This window comes from Arachis hypogaea, chromosome 16, assembly GCF_003086295.3.
Source record: "Arachis hypogaea cultivar Tifrunner chromosome 16, arahy.Tifrunner.gnm2.J5K5, whole genome shotgun sequence".
In the NCBI taxonomy this organism is placed as follows: Eukaryota; Viridiplantae; Streptophyta; class Magnoliopsida; order Fabales; family Fabaceae; genus Arachis; species Arachis hypogaea.
The window spans coordinates 66,150,626-66,168,780 of NC_092051.1; positions in this window are offsets into that span (position 1 = coordinate 66,150,626).

Here is an 18,155-nt window from a genome sequence, read left to right on the forward strand (position 1 = left end):
TTGAGTATGATGGTGGGAAAGGCCCCATGAAATCAATACCCCATACGTCAAACAACTCAATCTCCAAGATTCCTTGTTGAGGCATGGCGTAACTGTGAGGCAAATTACCAGCTCTCTGGCAACTGTCACAGTTACGTACAAACTCTCTGGAATCTCTATAAAGTGTAGGCCAGTAGAAATCACATTGGAGGACTGGTGCACGAATTGTGAATCACACTTTTCACAACGCGTACCACTAACCAGCAAGTGCACTGGGTCGTCCAAGTAATACCTTACGTGAGTAAGGGTCGAATCCCATGGAGATTGTTGGTTTGAAGCAATCTATGGTTATCTTGTAATTCTTAGTCAGGAAGTCAATTATATTTATCAGTTGAATAGCGAATGAACAAGAGAGCATGGGTTAAAGGTTACTTGTTATGCAGTAATGGAGAATATGTTGGAGTTTTGGAGATGCTTTGTCTTCTGAATCTCTGCTTTCCTCTGTCCTCTGATTCACGCATGCACGTCCTCCTATGGCAAGCTGTGTGTTGGTGGATCACCGTTGTCAATGGCTACCATCCATCCTTCCAGTAAAAATGGTCCAGGTGCGCTGTCACCGCATGACTAATCATCTGCAGGTTCTCAATCGTACCGGAATAAGATTTACTATCCTTTTGCGTCTGTCACTATGCCCAGCACTCACGAGTTTGAAGCACGTCACAGTCATTCAATCCCAGAGTCCTACTCGGAATACCACAGACAAGGTTTAGACTTTCCAGACTCTCATGAATGCCGCCATCAATCTAGCTTATACCACGAAGATTCTGATTAAGAGATCTAAGAGATACTCATTCAATCTAAAGTAGAACGGAAGTGGTTGTCAGGCACACGTTCATAGGGAATGATGATGATTGTCACGTTCATCACATTCAGGTTGAAGTGCGAATGAATATCTTAGATAGGAACACGCATTTTGAATAGAAAACAGAAATACTTGTATTAATTCATCGAGACACAGCAGAGCTCCTCACCCCCAACAATGGAGTTTAGAGACTCATGCCGTCAGAGAATACAAAGTTCAGATCTAAAAATGTCATGAGATACAAAATAAGTCTCTAAAAGTTGTTTAAATACTAAACTAGTAGCCTAGGTTTACAGAAAATGAGTAAACTATAGCAGATGGTATAGAAATCCACTTCTGGGGCCCACTTGGTGTGTGCTGGGGCTGAGATTTAAGCAATTCACGTGCAAAAGGCCATTTTGGGCGTTCAACGCCAGGTTTGGATCCATTTCTGGCGTTGAACTCCAACTTTTAATCCTTTTCTGGCACTGGACACTAGAATTGGGCAGAGAACTGGCGTTGAACGCCGGTTTATGTCGTTTATCCTTGAGCAAAGTATGGACTATTATATATTTCTGGAAAGCCCTGAATGTCTACTTTCCAACGCAATTGAAAGCACGCCATTTCGAGTTCTGTAGCTCCAGAAAATCCACTTTGAGTGCAGGGAGGTCAGAATCCAACAGCATCAGCAGTCCTTTTTCAGCCTGAATCAGATTTTTGCTCAGCTCCCTCAATTTCAGCCAGAAAAATACCTGAAATTACAAAAAAACACACAACTCATAGTAAAGTCCAGAAATATGAATTTTTCTAAAAACTAATGAAAATAAACTAAAAACTAACTAAAACATACTAAAAGCTATATGAAATTAACCCCAAAAAGCGTATAAAATATCCGCTCATCAAAACACCAAACTTAAACTGTTGCTTGTGCTCAAGCAACTAGACAAATAAAATAGAAGACTAATAGGTTGAGAAGCAATAATATTTCAGAGTTTTTGAGTGAAGCTCAGATTCTAATTAGATGAGCGGGACTAGTAGCTTTTTGCTTCTGAACAGTTTTGGCATCTCACTTTATCCATTGAAGCTCAGAGTGATTGGCATCTATAGGAACTTAGAATTCAGATAGTGTTATTGATTCTCCTATTTCAGTGTGATGATTCTTGAACACAGCTATTTTATGAGTCTTGGCCGTGGCCCTAAGCACTTTGTTTTCCAGTATTACCACCGGATACATAAATGCCACAGACACATAATTGGGTGAAACTTTTCAGATTGTGGCTCAGCTTTGCTAAAGCCCCCAATTAGAGGTGTCCAGGGTTCTTAAGCACACTCTTCTTTTTGCTTTGGACCTTGACTTTAACCGCTCAGTCTCAAGTTCTCACTTGACACCTACACGCCACAAGCACATGGTTTGGGACAGCTTGGTTTAGCCGCTTAGACCAGGATTTTATACCTTTAGGCCCTCCTATCCACTGATGCTCAAAGCCTTGGGATCCTTTTTATTTGCCCTTGCCTTTTGGTTTTAAGGGTTATTGGTTTTTTGCTCTTGCCTCTTGGTTTTAAGAGCTTTTAGCTTTTTCTGCTTGCTTTTTCTTTTTCTTTCTATTTTATTTTATTTTTTTTCACCTATTTTATTATATATATTTTTTTTTCTGCAAGCTTTGTTCTTTGCTGCTTTTTCTTGCTTCAAGAATCATTTTTATGATTTTTCAGATTATCAATAACATGTCTCATGTTCATCATTCTTTCAAGAGCCAACATATTTAACAGTCTTAAACAACAAATTCAAAAGACATATGCACTGTTCAAGCATTCATTCAGAAGACAGAAAGCATTGCCACCACATGTTACTAATTAGAATTTTTCTTATTAAAAACTCGAAATTTTATTGCCTCTTATTCAAAAGATCTACTATTTTATTCATGTTTGCTGATGATGAGAAAAATAGACTATAACTTAATTGGGGATAAAATCAAAATAGACACTAATTACTACTAATGATCATGTAATGAAGACACAAACATAGATAAGCACTTAACATAGAGAAAACGAAAAACAGAGAGTAAGAACAAGGAACGAGTCTACCTTAGTGATAATGGCATTTCCTTCTTGAGGAACCAATGATGTTCTTGAGCTCTTTTATGTCTCTTCCTTGCCTTTGTGGCTTGATTCCTAGTGATTTTTGGTATTTCTATCCTCAGTTGCTTCCAATAATTATGTGGAGGGAAGTGCATCCCCTGAGGTATCTCAGGGATCTCTTGATTTGCAGCCACATATTCTACCACTGAGCTATAGATCCTTCACATAATTGTTTTACCACACCAAACTTAGAATGTTGCTCGCCCTCGAGCAAAAGAAGAAGGAATAGATGAAGAAGAAGATGTGGAAAAAAAAACTAGGATTATGAGGAGGGAAGGTGGGGATCCTGTGGGGTCCACAGATCTTGAAATGATCCTGTAAGGTCCACAGATCTTGAGGTGTCAAGGCATTTACATCCCTGCACCAATTTAGGCATGCAAAATGCCCTTGCACACAACTCTGGGCATTCAGCGCCAGGTTGGTGCCCATTTTCGGCGTTTAACGCCCATTTACTAGCCATTTCTGGCGTTGAACGCCAGAACCATGCTTGTTCTAGGCGTTCAGCGCCAGGATGTTGCCCATTTTGGGCGTTCAGCGCCAGAACCATGCTCTGTTCTGGCGTTGAACGCCAGACAGGTGCTTCCTCCAGGGTGTGATTTTTCTTCTGCTGTTTCTTATTCCGTTTTCAATTTTTAATATTTATTTTGTGACTCCACATGATCATGAACCTAATAAAACATGAAAAACCATGAAAGTAAATAAAAGTTGGGTTGCCTCCCAACAAGCGCTTCTTTAATGTCCTTAGCTGGACCTTGCTGAGCTTTTAATCTAGCTTCAACCTTGAGCACTCTTGCTCAACATTGCCTTCAAGATAATGCTTGATTCTCTGTCCATTAACAATGAACTTCTTGTCAGAGTCAATATCTTGAAGCTCTACATAACCATATGGTGATACGCTTGTAATCACGTATGGTCCCCTCCACCGGGATTTCAATTTCCCGGGAAATAGCCTGAGTCTAGAGTTGAACAGTAGAACCTTCTGTCCTGGTTCAAAGATTCTAGATGACAGCTTTCTGTCATGCCACTTTTTTTATTTCTCTTTATAAAGCTTGGCATTTTCGAATGCTGTGAATCTGAACTCCTCTAGCTCATTTAGCTGGAGCAATCTTTTTTCTCCTGCTAATTTGGCATCAAAGTTTAGGAATCTGGTTGCCCAGTAGGCCTTATGTTCCAGTTCCACGGGCAGGTGACATGCCTTACCATACACGAGTTGGTATGGAGAGGTCCCTATAGGGGTCTTGAATGCTGTTCTGTAAGCCCACAGAGCATCATCCAAGCTCCGTGCCCAATCCTTTCTACGGGTATTTACTGTCCGTTCCAGGATTCTCTTTAATTCTCTGTTAGAGACTTCAGCTTGCCCATTAGTTTGTGGATGATATGGAGTAGCCACCTTGTGGCGAATCCCATACCGAACCATGGCAGAGTAAAGCTGTTTATTGCAGAAGTGAGTGCCCCCATCACTGATTAGTATTCTAGGGACACCGGACCTGCTAAAGATATGTTTCTGGAGGAACTTCAGCACCGTTTTAGTATTATTGGTGGGTGTGGCAATGGCCTCAACCCATTTTGATACATAATCAACTGCCACCAGAATATAAGTGTTTGAGTATGGTGGTGGGAAAGGTCCCATGAAGTCAATTCCCCATACGTGAAACAACTCAATCTCCAAGATTCCTTGTTGAGGCATGGCGTAACCATGAGGCAGATTGCCAGCTCTTTGGCAACTGTCACAGTTACGTACAAACTCTCGGGAATCTTTATAGAGTGTGGGCCAATAGAAGCCACATTGGAGGACCTTGGTGGCTGTTCGCTCACCTCCGAAATGGCCTCCATATTGTGATCCATGGCAATGCCATAGGATCGTCTGTGCTTCTTCTCTAGGCACACACCTACGGATTATTCCGTCTGCACATCTCTTAAAGAGATAGGGTTCATCCCACAAGTAGTACTTTGCATCAGTAATTAATTTCTTCTTTTGTATCCTGTTGTACTCCTTGGGTATGAACCTTGCAGCTTTATAGTTTGCAATATCGGCAAACCATGGTGTTTCCTGAATGGCAAATAAATGCTCATCCGAAAAAGTCTCAGAGATCTCAAGAGAGGGGAGGGGCGTCCCTTCTACTGGCTCTATCCGAGACAGATGATCAGCCACTTGGTTCTCTGTCCCTTTTCTGTCTCTTATTTCTATATCAAACTCTTGTAGAAGCAACACCCATCTGATGAGCCTGGGTTTTGAATCCTGCTTTGTGAGTAGATATTTAAGAGCAGCATGATCAGTATACACAATCACTTTTGATCCTACTAAGTATGATCTGAACTTGTCAATGGCGTAAACCACTGCAAGTAATTCTTTTTCTATGGTTGTGTAATTTTTCTGGGCATCATTTAAAATGCGACTAGCACAATAAATGACATGCAGAAGCTTGTCATGCCTCTGTCCCAATACTGCACTAATGGCGTGATCACTGGCATCACACATTAGCTCAAATGGTAATGTCCAGTCTGGTGCAGAAATGACTGGTGCTGTGACCAGCTTAGCTTTCAGAGTTTCAAACACCTGTAGGCATTCTGTGTCAAACACAAATGGCATGTCAGTAGCTAGCAGGTTGCTTAGAGGTTTTTCAATTTTTGAAAAATCCTTTATAAACCTCCTATAGAATCCTGCATGCCCCAGAAAGCTTCTGATTGCCTTAACATTGGCAGGTGGTGGTAATTTTTCAATTACCTCTATTTTTGCTTGATCTACCTCTATTCCCTTGTTTGAGATTTTATGCCCAAGGACAATCCCCTCAATCACCATGAAGTGACATTTTTCCCAGTTTAAAACTAGGTTGTTCTCTTGGCATCTTTTCAGAACAAGTTTCAGGTGATCAAGACAGGAGCTGAATGAGTCTCCATATACTGAGAAGTCATCCATGAAGACTTCCAGAAATTTTTCTACCATATCAGAGAAAATAGAGAGCATGCATCTCTGGAAGGTTGCAGGCGCATTACATAGCCCAAATGGCATCCTTCTATAAGCAAACACTCCAGATGGACATGTGAATGCTGTTTTCTCTTGATCTTGGGGATCTACTGCAATCTGGTTATAGCCTGAGTAGCCATCCAAAAAGCAGTAATAATCATGACCTGCTAGTCTTTCTAGCATCTGGTCTATGAATGGTAAAGGAAAATGATCCTTTCTGGTGGCTGTATTGAGCCTTCTGTAGTCAATACACATGCGCCACCCTGTAACTGTTCTTGTAGGAACCAGTTCATTTTTTTCATTATGAAACACTGTCATACCTCCCTTTTTTGGGACAACTTGGACAGGACTCACCCAGGGGCTATCAGAAATAGGATAAATAATTCCAGCCTCTAGTAATTTGGTGACCTCTTTCTGCACCACTTCTTTCATGGCTGGATTTAGCCGCCTCTGTGGTTGAACCACTGGTTTGGCATTATCCTCCAATAAGATTTTGTGCATGCATCTAGCTGGGCTTATGCCCTTAAGGTCACCTATGGACCACCCAAGAGCTGTCTTGTGTGTCCTTAGCACTTGAATAAGTGCTTCCTCTTCCTGTGAATTTAAAGCAGAGCTTATGATCACTGGAAAAGTGTCACCTTCTCCCAAAAATGCATATTTCAAGGATGGTGGTAATGGCTTGAGCTCGGGTTTAGGAGGTTTTTCCTCTTCCAGAAGAAATTTCAGAGGCTCTTTCATGTCCTCTGAGTCCTCCAAATCAGGCTGAACATCTTTAAAGATATTTTCCAACTCTGATTCGAGACTCTCAGCCATGTTGATCTCTTCTACCAAGGAGTCAATAAGATCAACTTTCATGCAGTCTGTTGATGTGTCTGGATGCTGCATGGCTTTGACAGCGTTCAACTTGAACTCATCATCATTGACTCTCAGGGTTATTTCCCCATGTTGGACATCAATGAGGGATCTTCCAGTTGCTAGGAAGGGTCTTCCTAGAATGAGAGTAGCACTCTTATGCTCCTCCATTTCCAGCACAACAAAGTCAGTGGGAAAGGCGAATGGCCCAACTCTGACTATCATGTCTTCAATCACGCCTGATGGGTATTTAGTGGAGCCATTAGCAAGTTGGAGACATATCCGGGTTGGTTTAACTTCGTCAAGTAAGCCAAGCTTTCTGACAGTGGATGCAGGTATTAGGTTGATGCTTGCCCCAAGATCGCATTCTTCAGTGAGGAGAACTCTTTCTGTTTCTCTCCAATCCTTCTTATGACTCAAGATCTCTTTCATGAACTTGGCATAAGAAGGTATTTGCTCAAGTGCTTCTGCAAATGGAATCTTTATTTCAAGAGTCCTGAGATAATCTGCAAAGCGAGCAAATTGCTTATCCTGCTCCTCTTTTCGGAGTTTTTGAGGATAAGGTATCTTGGCTTTATATTCCTCAACCTTAGTTGCTGCAGGTTTATTGCCTACAGAAGTGGTTGAAAAAGCCTTTTTAGAGGGGTTGTTATCAGCATTTGTGTGTGTCTGATCCCTCACTGGCAATTGAGTGTCAGAGTTAGAAACTGGAGTGACGTTAGATGCCAACTCCTTGTCTGTTCCTGGCGTCTGAACGCCAGAACGGTGCCCATTTTGGGCGTTCAGTGCCAGATCTTGCCCAATTTGGGCGTTCAACGCCAGATCCTTGCCCATTTCTGGCGTTGAACGCCAATCTTGCCTTGTTTCTGGCGTTGAACGCCAATTTTGGGCATGGTCTGGGCGTTCAGCGCCAGCCTTCCACCAATTTTCTGGCATTTTAGTGCCAGAATTATTTTTCCCTGGGCTCTTACTGTCCTCAGGTGAATTTTGGGTGGTTTGCTCATTCCTTAGCTTTTTGCTGCCTTGAGGTGGGGTATTTAATGTTTTCCCACTTCTTAATTGAACTGCTTGGCATTCTTCTGTTATTTGTCTTGATAGCTGCTGCTTTGTTTGCCTAAACTGTTCTTCCATATGTATATTAGCCATTCTTATCTCTTGTAGCCTGTCTTTAAATTCGGCTAGCTGCTTTGTTAGAAAGTCCAATTGCTGATTGAATTCAGCAGCTTGTTTTACAGGACTGAGTTCAGCAGTTACTGTTTTAACCTCTTCATTCATGGAAGGGTTGCTGCTTAGGTACAAATGCTGATTCCTGGCCTCTGTATCAATGAGCTCTTGAGCCTCTTCAATTGTCTTTCTCATGTGGATAGATCCACCAGCTGAGTAATCTAGAGACATCTGAGCTCCTTCTGCAAGCCCATAGTAGAAGATGTCTAACTGAACCCACTCTAAAAATATTTCAGAGGGGCATTTTTGTAGCATCTCTCTGTATCTCTCCCAGGCATCATAAAGAGATTCATTATCTCCTTGTTTAAAGCCTTGGATGTCCAGCCTTAGCTGTGTCATCCGTTTTGGGGGAAAGTATTGATTCAGGAATTTTTCTGTCAGCTGTTTCCATGTCCTTATGCTGGCCTTAGGTTAGTTATTTAACCACCTCTTAGCTTGATCTTTCACAGCAAATGGAAACAGTAATAGTCTGTAGACATCCTGATCTATTTCCTTATCATGTACTGTGTCAGCAATTTGTAACAACTGTGCCAGAAACTCTGTAGGTTCTTCCTGTGGAAGACCGGAATACTGGCAATTTTGCTGCACCATGATAATGAGCTGAGGATTCAACTCAAAGCTACTGACTCCAATGGAGGGTATGCAGATGCTACTCCCATATGAAGCAGTAGAAGGGTTAGCATATGACCCCAGAGTCCTCCTGGACTGTTCATTTCCACTTAGATCCATGATGGAGAAAGGGAGATGATGTAAAATAAAAAAAATATTTTTATTTATTTATTTATTTATTTATTTATTTAATTATTTCGAAAATAAAATAAATTAAAATAAAATAAATAAAAATAGGTGAAGATTTTCGAAAAAAAAAATTGAGGAGAGAGAAAGTGGTTAGGAAATTTTGAAAAAGATATGATTTGGAAAAGATTTTAAATTTTAAAAAAAATCTGAAATTTTTTTTTAAAAAATAATTTTCGAAAATTTGTTTTAAAAATAGAGAGAAAAGATATTTTTGAATTTAGTAAGGAAAGAGAAAAACAATAAGATAGCACAAGATTTAAAATTTTTAGATCTAATGCTCCTTGTTTTTGTAAATTTTGGAGGGAAAACACCAAGGAACACCAAACTTAAAAATTTTAAGATCAAGACACAAGAAAAACTCAAGAACACTTTGAAGACTCACAAGAACACAAGAACATGAAGAAAGAACACCAAACTTAAAATTTTTAGAAAATCAAACCAAAATTTTCGAAAACCAAAGGGAAATCAACAAGAAAACACCAAACTTAAAGTTTGGCACACAATTTAATAGAGAAATTATTATTTATGAAAAAGAAGGTTTTGAAAAGAATATAAAAGATTCTAACCCAATTACCAAGAACACAGATTAACGCTCTAGCCAAATGAGTTATGAATGTAACACTTGTTTTGAAGAAGTATATATATATTTAACCAAGAACAATAATAAGAGACTCTAAACCAAAAAGAAAAATTTTCCTAATCTAAGAAACAAAATAAACCGTCAGTTGTTCAAACACGAACAATCCCTGGCAACGGCGCCAAAAACTTGGTGCATGAATTGTGAATCACACTTTTCACAACGCGTACCACTAACCAGCAAGTGCACTGGGTCGTCTAAGTAATACCTTACGTGAGTAAGGGTCGAATCCCACGGAGATTGTTGGTTTGAAGCAATCTATGGTTATCTTGTAATTCTTAGTCAGGAAGTCAATTATATTTATCAGTTGAATAGCGAATGAACAAGAGAGCATGGGTTAAAGGTTACTTGTTATGCAGTAATGGAGAATATGTTAGAGTTTTGGAGATGCTTTGTCTTCTGAATCTCTGCTTTCTTCTGTCCTCTGATTCACGCATGCACGTCCTCCTATGGCAAGCTGTGTGTTGGTGGATCACCGTTGTCAATGGCTACCATCCATCCTTCTAGTGAAAATGGTCCAGGTGCGCTGTCACCGCACAGCTAATCATCTGCAGGTTCTCAATCGTACCGGAATAGGATTTACTATCCTTTTGCGTCTGTCACTATGCCCAGCACTCACGAGTTTGAAGCACGTCACAGTCATTCAATCCCAGAGTCCTACTCGGAATACCACAGATAAGGTTTAGACTTTCCGGACTCTCATGAATGCCGCCATCAATCTAGCTTATACCACGAAGATTCTGATTAAGAGATCTAAGAGATACTCATTCAATCTAAAGTAGAACGGAAGTGGTTGTCAGGCACACGTTCATAGGGAATGATGATGATTGTCACGTTCATCATATTCAGGTTGAAGTGCGAATGAATATCTTAGATAGGAACACGCATGTTGAATAGAAAACAGAAATACTTGTATTAATTCATCGAGACACAGCAGAGCTCCTCACCCCCAACAATGGAGTTTAGAGACTCATGCCATCAGAGAATACAAAGTTCAGATCTAAAAATGTCATGAGATACAAAATAAGTCTCTAAAAGTTGTTTAAATACTAAACTAGTAGCCTAGGTTTACAGAAAATGAGTAAACTATAGCAGATGGTATAGAGATCCACTTCTGGGGCCCACTTGGTGTGTGCTAGGGCTGAGATTTAAGCAATTCACGTGCATAAGGCCATTTTGGGCGTTCAACGCCAGGTTTGGATCCATTTCTGGCGTTGAACTCCAACTTTTAATCCTTTTTTGGCGCTGGACGCCAGAATTGGGCAGAGAACTAGCGTTGAACGCCAGTTTACGTCATCTATCTTTGAGCAAAGTATAAACTATTATATATTTCTGAAAAGCCCTGGATGTCTACTTTCCAACGCAATTAGAAGCACGCCATTTCAAGTTTTGTAGCTCCAGAAAATCCACTTTGAGTGCAGGGAGGTCAGAATCCAACAGCATCAGCAGTCCTTTTTCAGCCTGAATCAGATTTTTGCTCAGCTCCCTCAATTTCAGCCAGAAAAATACCTGAAATTATAGAAAAACACACAACTCATAGTAAAGTCCAGAAATATGAATTTTTCCTAAAAACTAATGAAAATAAACTAAAAACTAACTAAAACATACTAAAAGCTATATGAAATTAACCCCAAAAAGCGTATAAAATATCCGCTCATCAAGGACCTTGGTGGCTGTTCGCTCACCTCCGAAATGACCTCCATATTGTGACCCATGGCATTGCCATAAGATCCTTTGTGCTTCTTCTTTAGGCACACACCTACGGATTATGCCGTCTGCACATCTCTTAAAGAGATAGGGTTCATCCAACAAGTAGTATTTTGCATCAGTAATTAATTTTTTCTTTTGTTGCCTGCTGTACTCCTTGGGAATGAACCTTGCAGCTTTGTAGTTTGCAATATCTGCAAACCATGGTAATTCCTGAATGGCGAACAAATGCTCATCCGGAAAAGTTTCAGAGATCTCAATAGAGGGGGAGGACGCCTCTTCCACTGGTTCTATCCGGGACAGATAATCAGCCACTTGGTTCTCTGTCCCTTTTCTGTCTCTTATTTCAATATCAAATTCTTGCAGAAGCAACACCCATCTTATGAGTCTGGGTTTTGAATCCTGCTTTGTGAGTAGATATTTAAGAGCAGCATGATCTGTGTACACAATCACTTTTGATCCTACTAAATATGATCTAAACTTGTCAATGGCATAAACCACTGCAAGCAATTCTTTTTCTGTGGTTGTGTAATTTTTCTGGGCATCATTCAAAACACGGCTAGCATAATAAATGACATGCAGAAGCTTGTCATAGCTCTGCCCCAGTACTGCACCAATGGCGTGATCACTGGCATCACACATTAATTCGAATGGTAATGTCCAGTCTGGTGCAGAGATAACTGGTGCTGTGACCAGCTTAGCTTTCAGAGTTTCAAACACCTGTAGGCATTCTGTGTCAAACACAAATGGCATGTCAGTAGCTAGCAGGTTGCTTAGAGGTTTTGCAATTTTTGAAAAATCCTTTATAGACCTCCTATAGAATCCTGCATGCCCCAGAAAGCTTCTGATTGCCTTAACATTGGCAGGTGGTGGTAATTTTTCAATTACCTCTATTTTAGCTTGATTCACCTCTATTCCCTTGTTTAAAATTTTATGCCCAAGGACAATCCCTTCAGTCACCATAAAGTGACATTTTTCCCAGTTTAAAACCAGGTTGGTCTCTTGGCATCTTTTCAAAACCAGTGTTAGGTGATCAAGACAGGAGCTGAATGAGTCTCCATATACTGAGAAGTCATCCATGAAGACTTCCAGAAATATTTCCACCATATCAGAGAAAATAGAGAGCATGCATCTCTAAAAGGTTGCAGGCGCATTACACAGCCCAAAAGGCATCCCTCTGTAAGCAAATACTCCAGATGGACATGTGAATGCTGTTTTCTCTTGATCCTGGGGATCTATTGCAATTTGGTTGTAGCCTGAATAGCATCCAAAAAGCAGTAATAATTATGACCTGCTAGTCTTTCTAGCATCTGGTCTATGAATGGTAAAGGAAAATGATCCTTTTTGGTGGGTATATTGAGCCTTCTGTCATCAATACACATGCGCCACCCTGTAACTGTTCTTGTAGGAACCAGTTCATTTTTTTCATTATGAACCACTGTCATGCCTCCCTTTTTAGGGACAACTTGAACAGGACTCACCCAGGGGCTATCTAAAATAGGATAAATAATCCCAGCCTCCAGTAATTTAGTGACCTCTTTCTGCACCACTTCCTTCATGGTTGGATTTAGCCGCCTCTGTGGTTGAACCACTGGCTTAGCATTGTCCTCCAATAAGATCTTGTGCATGCATCTAGCTGGGCTTATGCCCTTAAGGTCACTTATGGACCACCCAAGAGCTGTCTTGTGTGTCCGTAGCACTTGAATTTGTGCTTCCTCTTCCTGTGGATATAAAGCAGAGCTTATGATCACTGGAAAAGTATCACCTTCTCCCATAAATGCATATTTCAGGGATGGTGGTAATGGTTTGAGCTCGGGTTTAGGAGGTTTTTCCTCTTCCTGAGGAAATTTCAGAGACTCTTTCAATTCCTCTGAATCCTTTAGATCAGGTGGAACATCTTTAAAGATGTTTTCTAGCTCTGATTCGAGACTTTCAGCCATGTTGATCTCTTCTACCAAAGAGTCAATAAGATCAACTTTCATGCAGTCTTTTGGTATGTCTGGGTGCTGCATGGCATTGACAGCATTCAACTTAAACTCATCTTCATTGACTCTCAGGGTGACTTCCCCCTTTTGGACATCAATGAGAGTTCGTCCAGTTGCTAGGAAAGGTCTTCCTAGAATGAGAGTAGCACTCTTGTGCTCCTCCATTTCCAACACTACGAAGTTAGTGGGAAAGGCGAATGGCCCAACCCTGACAATCATGTCCTCAATCACGCCTGATGGGTATTTAATGGAGCCATCAGCAAGTTGGAGACATATCCGGCTTGGTTTAACTTCTTCAGTTAAACCAAGCTTTCTGATAGTGGATGCAGGTATTAGGTTGATGCTTGCCCCAAGATTGCATAAAGCTGTCCTGGTGCAATTTCCCTCTAATGTGCATGGTATTAGAAAGCTTCCGGGATCTTTAAGCTTTTCAGGAAAGCTTTTCAGAATGACTGCACTGCATTCTTCAGTGAGGAAAACTCTTTCAGTTTCTCTCCAATCCTTCTTATGACTCAAAATCTCTTTCATGAACTTGGCATAAGAAGGTATTTGCTCAAGTGCCTCTGCAAACGGAATTTTAATTTCAAGAGTCCTGAGATAATCTGCAAAGCGAGCAAATTGCTTATCCTGCTCCTCTTGGCGGAGTTTTTGAGGATAAGGTATCTTGGCTTTATATTCCTCAACCTTGGTTGCTGTAGGTTTATTTCCTACAGAAGTGGTTGAAGAAGCCTTTTTAGAGGGGTTGTCATCAGTACTTGTGTGTGTCTGATCCTTCACTGGCATTTGAATGCCAAGGTTGGAAGTTGGAGTGACGTTAGATGCCAACTCCTCAGCTGTTCCTGGCGTCTGAACACCAGAACTGTGCTTCCTTTGGGCGTTCAACGCCAGTTCCTTGCTTGTTTCTGGCATTGAACGCCAGTCCTGAGCATGGTCTGGGCGTTCAGCGCTAGCCTTCCACCCAATTTCTGGCATTTTACTGCCAGAATTATTTTTTCCTGGGCTCTTACTGTCCTCAGATGGATTTTGGGTGGTTTGCTCAATTCTTAGCTTCCTGCTGCCTTGAGGTGGGGTATTTAATGTTTTCCCACTTCTTAATTGAACTGCTTGGCATTCTTCTGTTATTTGTTTTGAAAGCTGCTGTTTTGTTTGCTTCAATTGTTCTTCCATATTTATATTAGCCATCCTTGTCTCTTGTAGTCTATATTTGAATTCGGCTAACTGTTGTGTTAGAAAGTCCAATTGCTGATTGAATTCAGCAGCTTGTTCTACAGGACTGAGTTCAGCAGTTACTGTTTTAGCCTCTTCTTTCATGGAAGGGTAACTGCTGAGGTACAGATGCTGATTTTTGGCAACTGTATCAATGAGCTCTTGAGCTTCTTCAATTGTCTTTCTTATGTGGATTGATCCACCAGCTGAGTAATCTAGAGAGATCTGAGCTCTTTCTGTAAGCCCATAATAGAAGATGTCTAACTGAACCCACTCTGAAAATATTTCAGAGGGGCATTTTCGTAGCATCTCTCTGTATCTCTCCCAGGCATCATAAAGAGATTCATTATCTCCTTGTTTAAAGCCTTGGATGTCTAGCCTTAGCTGTGTCATTCGTTTTGGAGGAAAGTATTGATTCAGGAATTTTTCTGTCAGCTGTTTCCATGTCCTTATGCTAGCCTTAGGTTGGTTATTTAACCACCTCTTGGCTTGGTCTTTTACAGCAAATGGAAACAGTAATAATCTGTAGATATCCTAATCTACTTCCTTATCATGTACTGTGTCAGTAATTTATAAAAACTGTGCCAGAAACTCTGTAGGTTCTTCTTGTGGAAGACTGGAATACTGGCAGCTTTGCTGCACCATGATAATGAGATGAGGATTCAATTTAAAGCTACTGACTCCAATGGAGGGTATGCAGATACTACTCCCATATGAAGCAGTTGAGGGGTTAGCATATGACCCCAGAGTCCTTCTGGACTGTTCATTTCCACTTAGATCCATGATGGAGAAAGGGAGATGATGTAATAAAAAAAATTATTTTTATTTATTTATTTATTTCGAAAATAAAATAAATTAAAATAAAATAAATAAAAATGGGTGAAGATTTTCGAAAAAATGAGGAGAGAGAAAGTGGTTAGGAAGTTTTGAAAAGGATATGATGATTTTTGAAAAAGATTTTAAATTTTAAAATAAAAAATCTGAATTTTAAAGGTAAATTTTGAAAATTTACTTTAAAATAGAGAGAAAAGATATTTTTGAATTCAAAGACGAGAGAGAAAAACAATAAGATAGCACAAGATTTAAAATTTTTAGATCTAATGCTCCTTGTTTTCGAAAAGAATTATAAAAAGAAGGTACCCAATTTACCAAGAATACAGACCAACGCTCTAGCCAAATGGGCAGTAAATGTAACACTTGTTTTGAAAAATATTTTTAATAACTAAGAAAAAATATTATTTTTATTTTTATTTTTTTTTTGAAAAGAATATAAAAGACTCTGACCCAAAAGACAAAATTTTCCTAATCTAAGCAACAGGATTCACCGTCAGTTGTTCAAACTCAAACAATCCCCGGCAACGGCGCCAAAAACTTGGTGCACGAAATTATGATGTCAATGTTCACATTACTCTCTTACAATTTCGCACAACTAACTAGCAAGTGCACTGGGTCGTCCAAGTAATACCTTACGTGAGTAAGGGTCGATCCCACGGAGATTGTTGGCTTGAAGCAAGCTATGGTTATCTCGTAACACAAATTATACTTGTATATAGTAATGGAGAATATGTTGGAGTTTTGGAGATGCTTTGTCTTCTGAAATTCTGCTTTCCTCTGTTTCTGATTCACGCACGCACGTCCTCCTATGGCAAGCTGTGTGTTGGTGGATCGCCGTTGTCAATAGCTACCATCCATCCTTCCAGTGAAAAGGGTCCAGGTGCGCTGTCACCGCACGGCTAATCATCTGCAGGTTCTCAATCGTACCGGAATAGGATTTACTATCCTTTTGTGTCTGTGACTACGCCCAGCACTCGCGAGTTTGAGGCTTGTCACAGTCATTCAATCCCTGAATCCTACTCGGAATACCACAGACAAGGTTTAGACTTTCCAGATTCTCTTGAATGCTGCCATCAATGTAGCTTATACCACGAAGATTCTGATTAAGAGACCCAAGAGATATTCATTCATTCTACGGTGAACGGGAGTGGTTGTCAGGCACGCGTTCATGGGGGAATGATGATGATTGTCACGTTCATCACATTCATGTTGAAGTGCGAATGGATATCTTAGATAGGAACACACATGTTTGAATAGAAAACAGAAATACTTGCATTAATTCATCAGCACACAGCAGAGCTCCTCACCCCCAACAATGGAGTTTAGAGACTCATGCCGTCAAAGAGTACAAAATTCAGATATAAAATGTCATGAGATACAAAATAAATCTCTAAAAGTTGTTTAAATACTAAACTAGTAACCTAGGTTTATAGAAAATGAATAAACTATGATAGATAGTGCAGAAATCCACTTCTGGGGCCCACTTGGTGTGTGCTGGGGCTGAGACTAAAGCTTCTCACGTGCCTGGGCTGTTTTGGGCGTTCAACGCCAGGCTGTAACCTGTTTCTGGCGTTGAACTCCAACTTGTAACGTGTTTCTGGCGCTGGACGCCAGACTGCAACATGGAACTGGCGTTAAACGCCAGTTTACGTCGTCTATCCTTAAGCAAAGTATGGACTATTATATATTGCTGGAAAGCCCTGGATGTCTACTTTCCAACGCAATTGGAAGCGCGTCAATTGAACTATCTATAGCTCCAGAAATTCTATTCCGAGTGCAGAGAGGTCAGGATCCAACAGCATCAGCAGTCCTTTTTCAGCCTAAATCAGATTTTTGCTCAGCTCCCTCAATTTCAGCCAGAAAATACCTAAAATTACAGAAAAACACACAAACTCTTAGTAAAGTCCAGAAATATGAATTTTGCCTAGAAACTAATGAAAATAAACTAAAAACTAACTAAAACATACTAAAAACTATATGAAATTAACCCCAAAAAGCGTATAAAATATCCGCTCATCAGCAATCTTCCAGAAGATTATTGAAGCGCTCCCAATATTCATAGAGCGTCTCGGAGTCATCCTGAACAATCATGGAAATATCTTTCCTCAGTTTATCAGTAACTTCAGCTGGAAAGAACTTTTCCAAGAATTCTCTTCTCAGTGTATCCCAGTTGGATACAATTGCTGCTGGTTGAGTGTGGTACCACTCTCTTGCCTTCCCCTCAAGAGAAAACAGGAAAGCTTTCATCAAAATTGAAGTTTTATCTGTACCATCATGCTTAACAGTAGAACAGGCTGCCTAAAAATCTGTCAGGTGCTTGATAGGCTCTTGAGCAGGTAAGCCATGAAACTTGGGCATCAAATTGAGCAGTGCGGTCCTTATTTCAAAGTCTGTAGCCACCGCTGGGTGATGCGCTTGAAATGGTTGCATTGTAAAATCAGGGGCTCCAGCCTCCTGGATAGTAACTCTCCTGGCTGCTGCTATGTTACCTGCATGTAAAACAACCAAATCAGTAGAATGGGGGCTGTTTCTTTCTCAAATGACGTTTCAGATCCGCCCTCAAAGAGGACTAACCAACGCCGAGCTTGCCTTATTCGTGAAATAGTTCTTTCAATCTCAGGATCGAATATTAGCAAGCTTGGATCAGGAAGCGAACGTGTCATCTAACGAAAGAAACAAGCAGCTCATAGTAGCAAAATAAAATAAAATACAAATAAATATATTCCAATTAATAACTTTAGCACTCTATTGCAACTCCCCGGCAACGGCGCCAAAAATTGGTGGGAGCGGAAATTGGCGAGTTAAGAATGATTATAAATATGCGTTGCAAGTATAGTTCTCAACCAACCAGAAATCCGCTTATCAGTTTAGAAAGGTGTCATAGAAATTAAAATCAAAATACTGGGAGTATGAATCCTAGGTTGTCTCCCAACGAGTTGCAGAAAAGTGTCCTATTTTATTAATCAGATGTTTTCAAAAAGGTTTGAG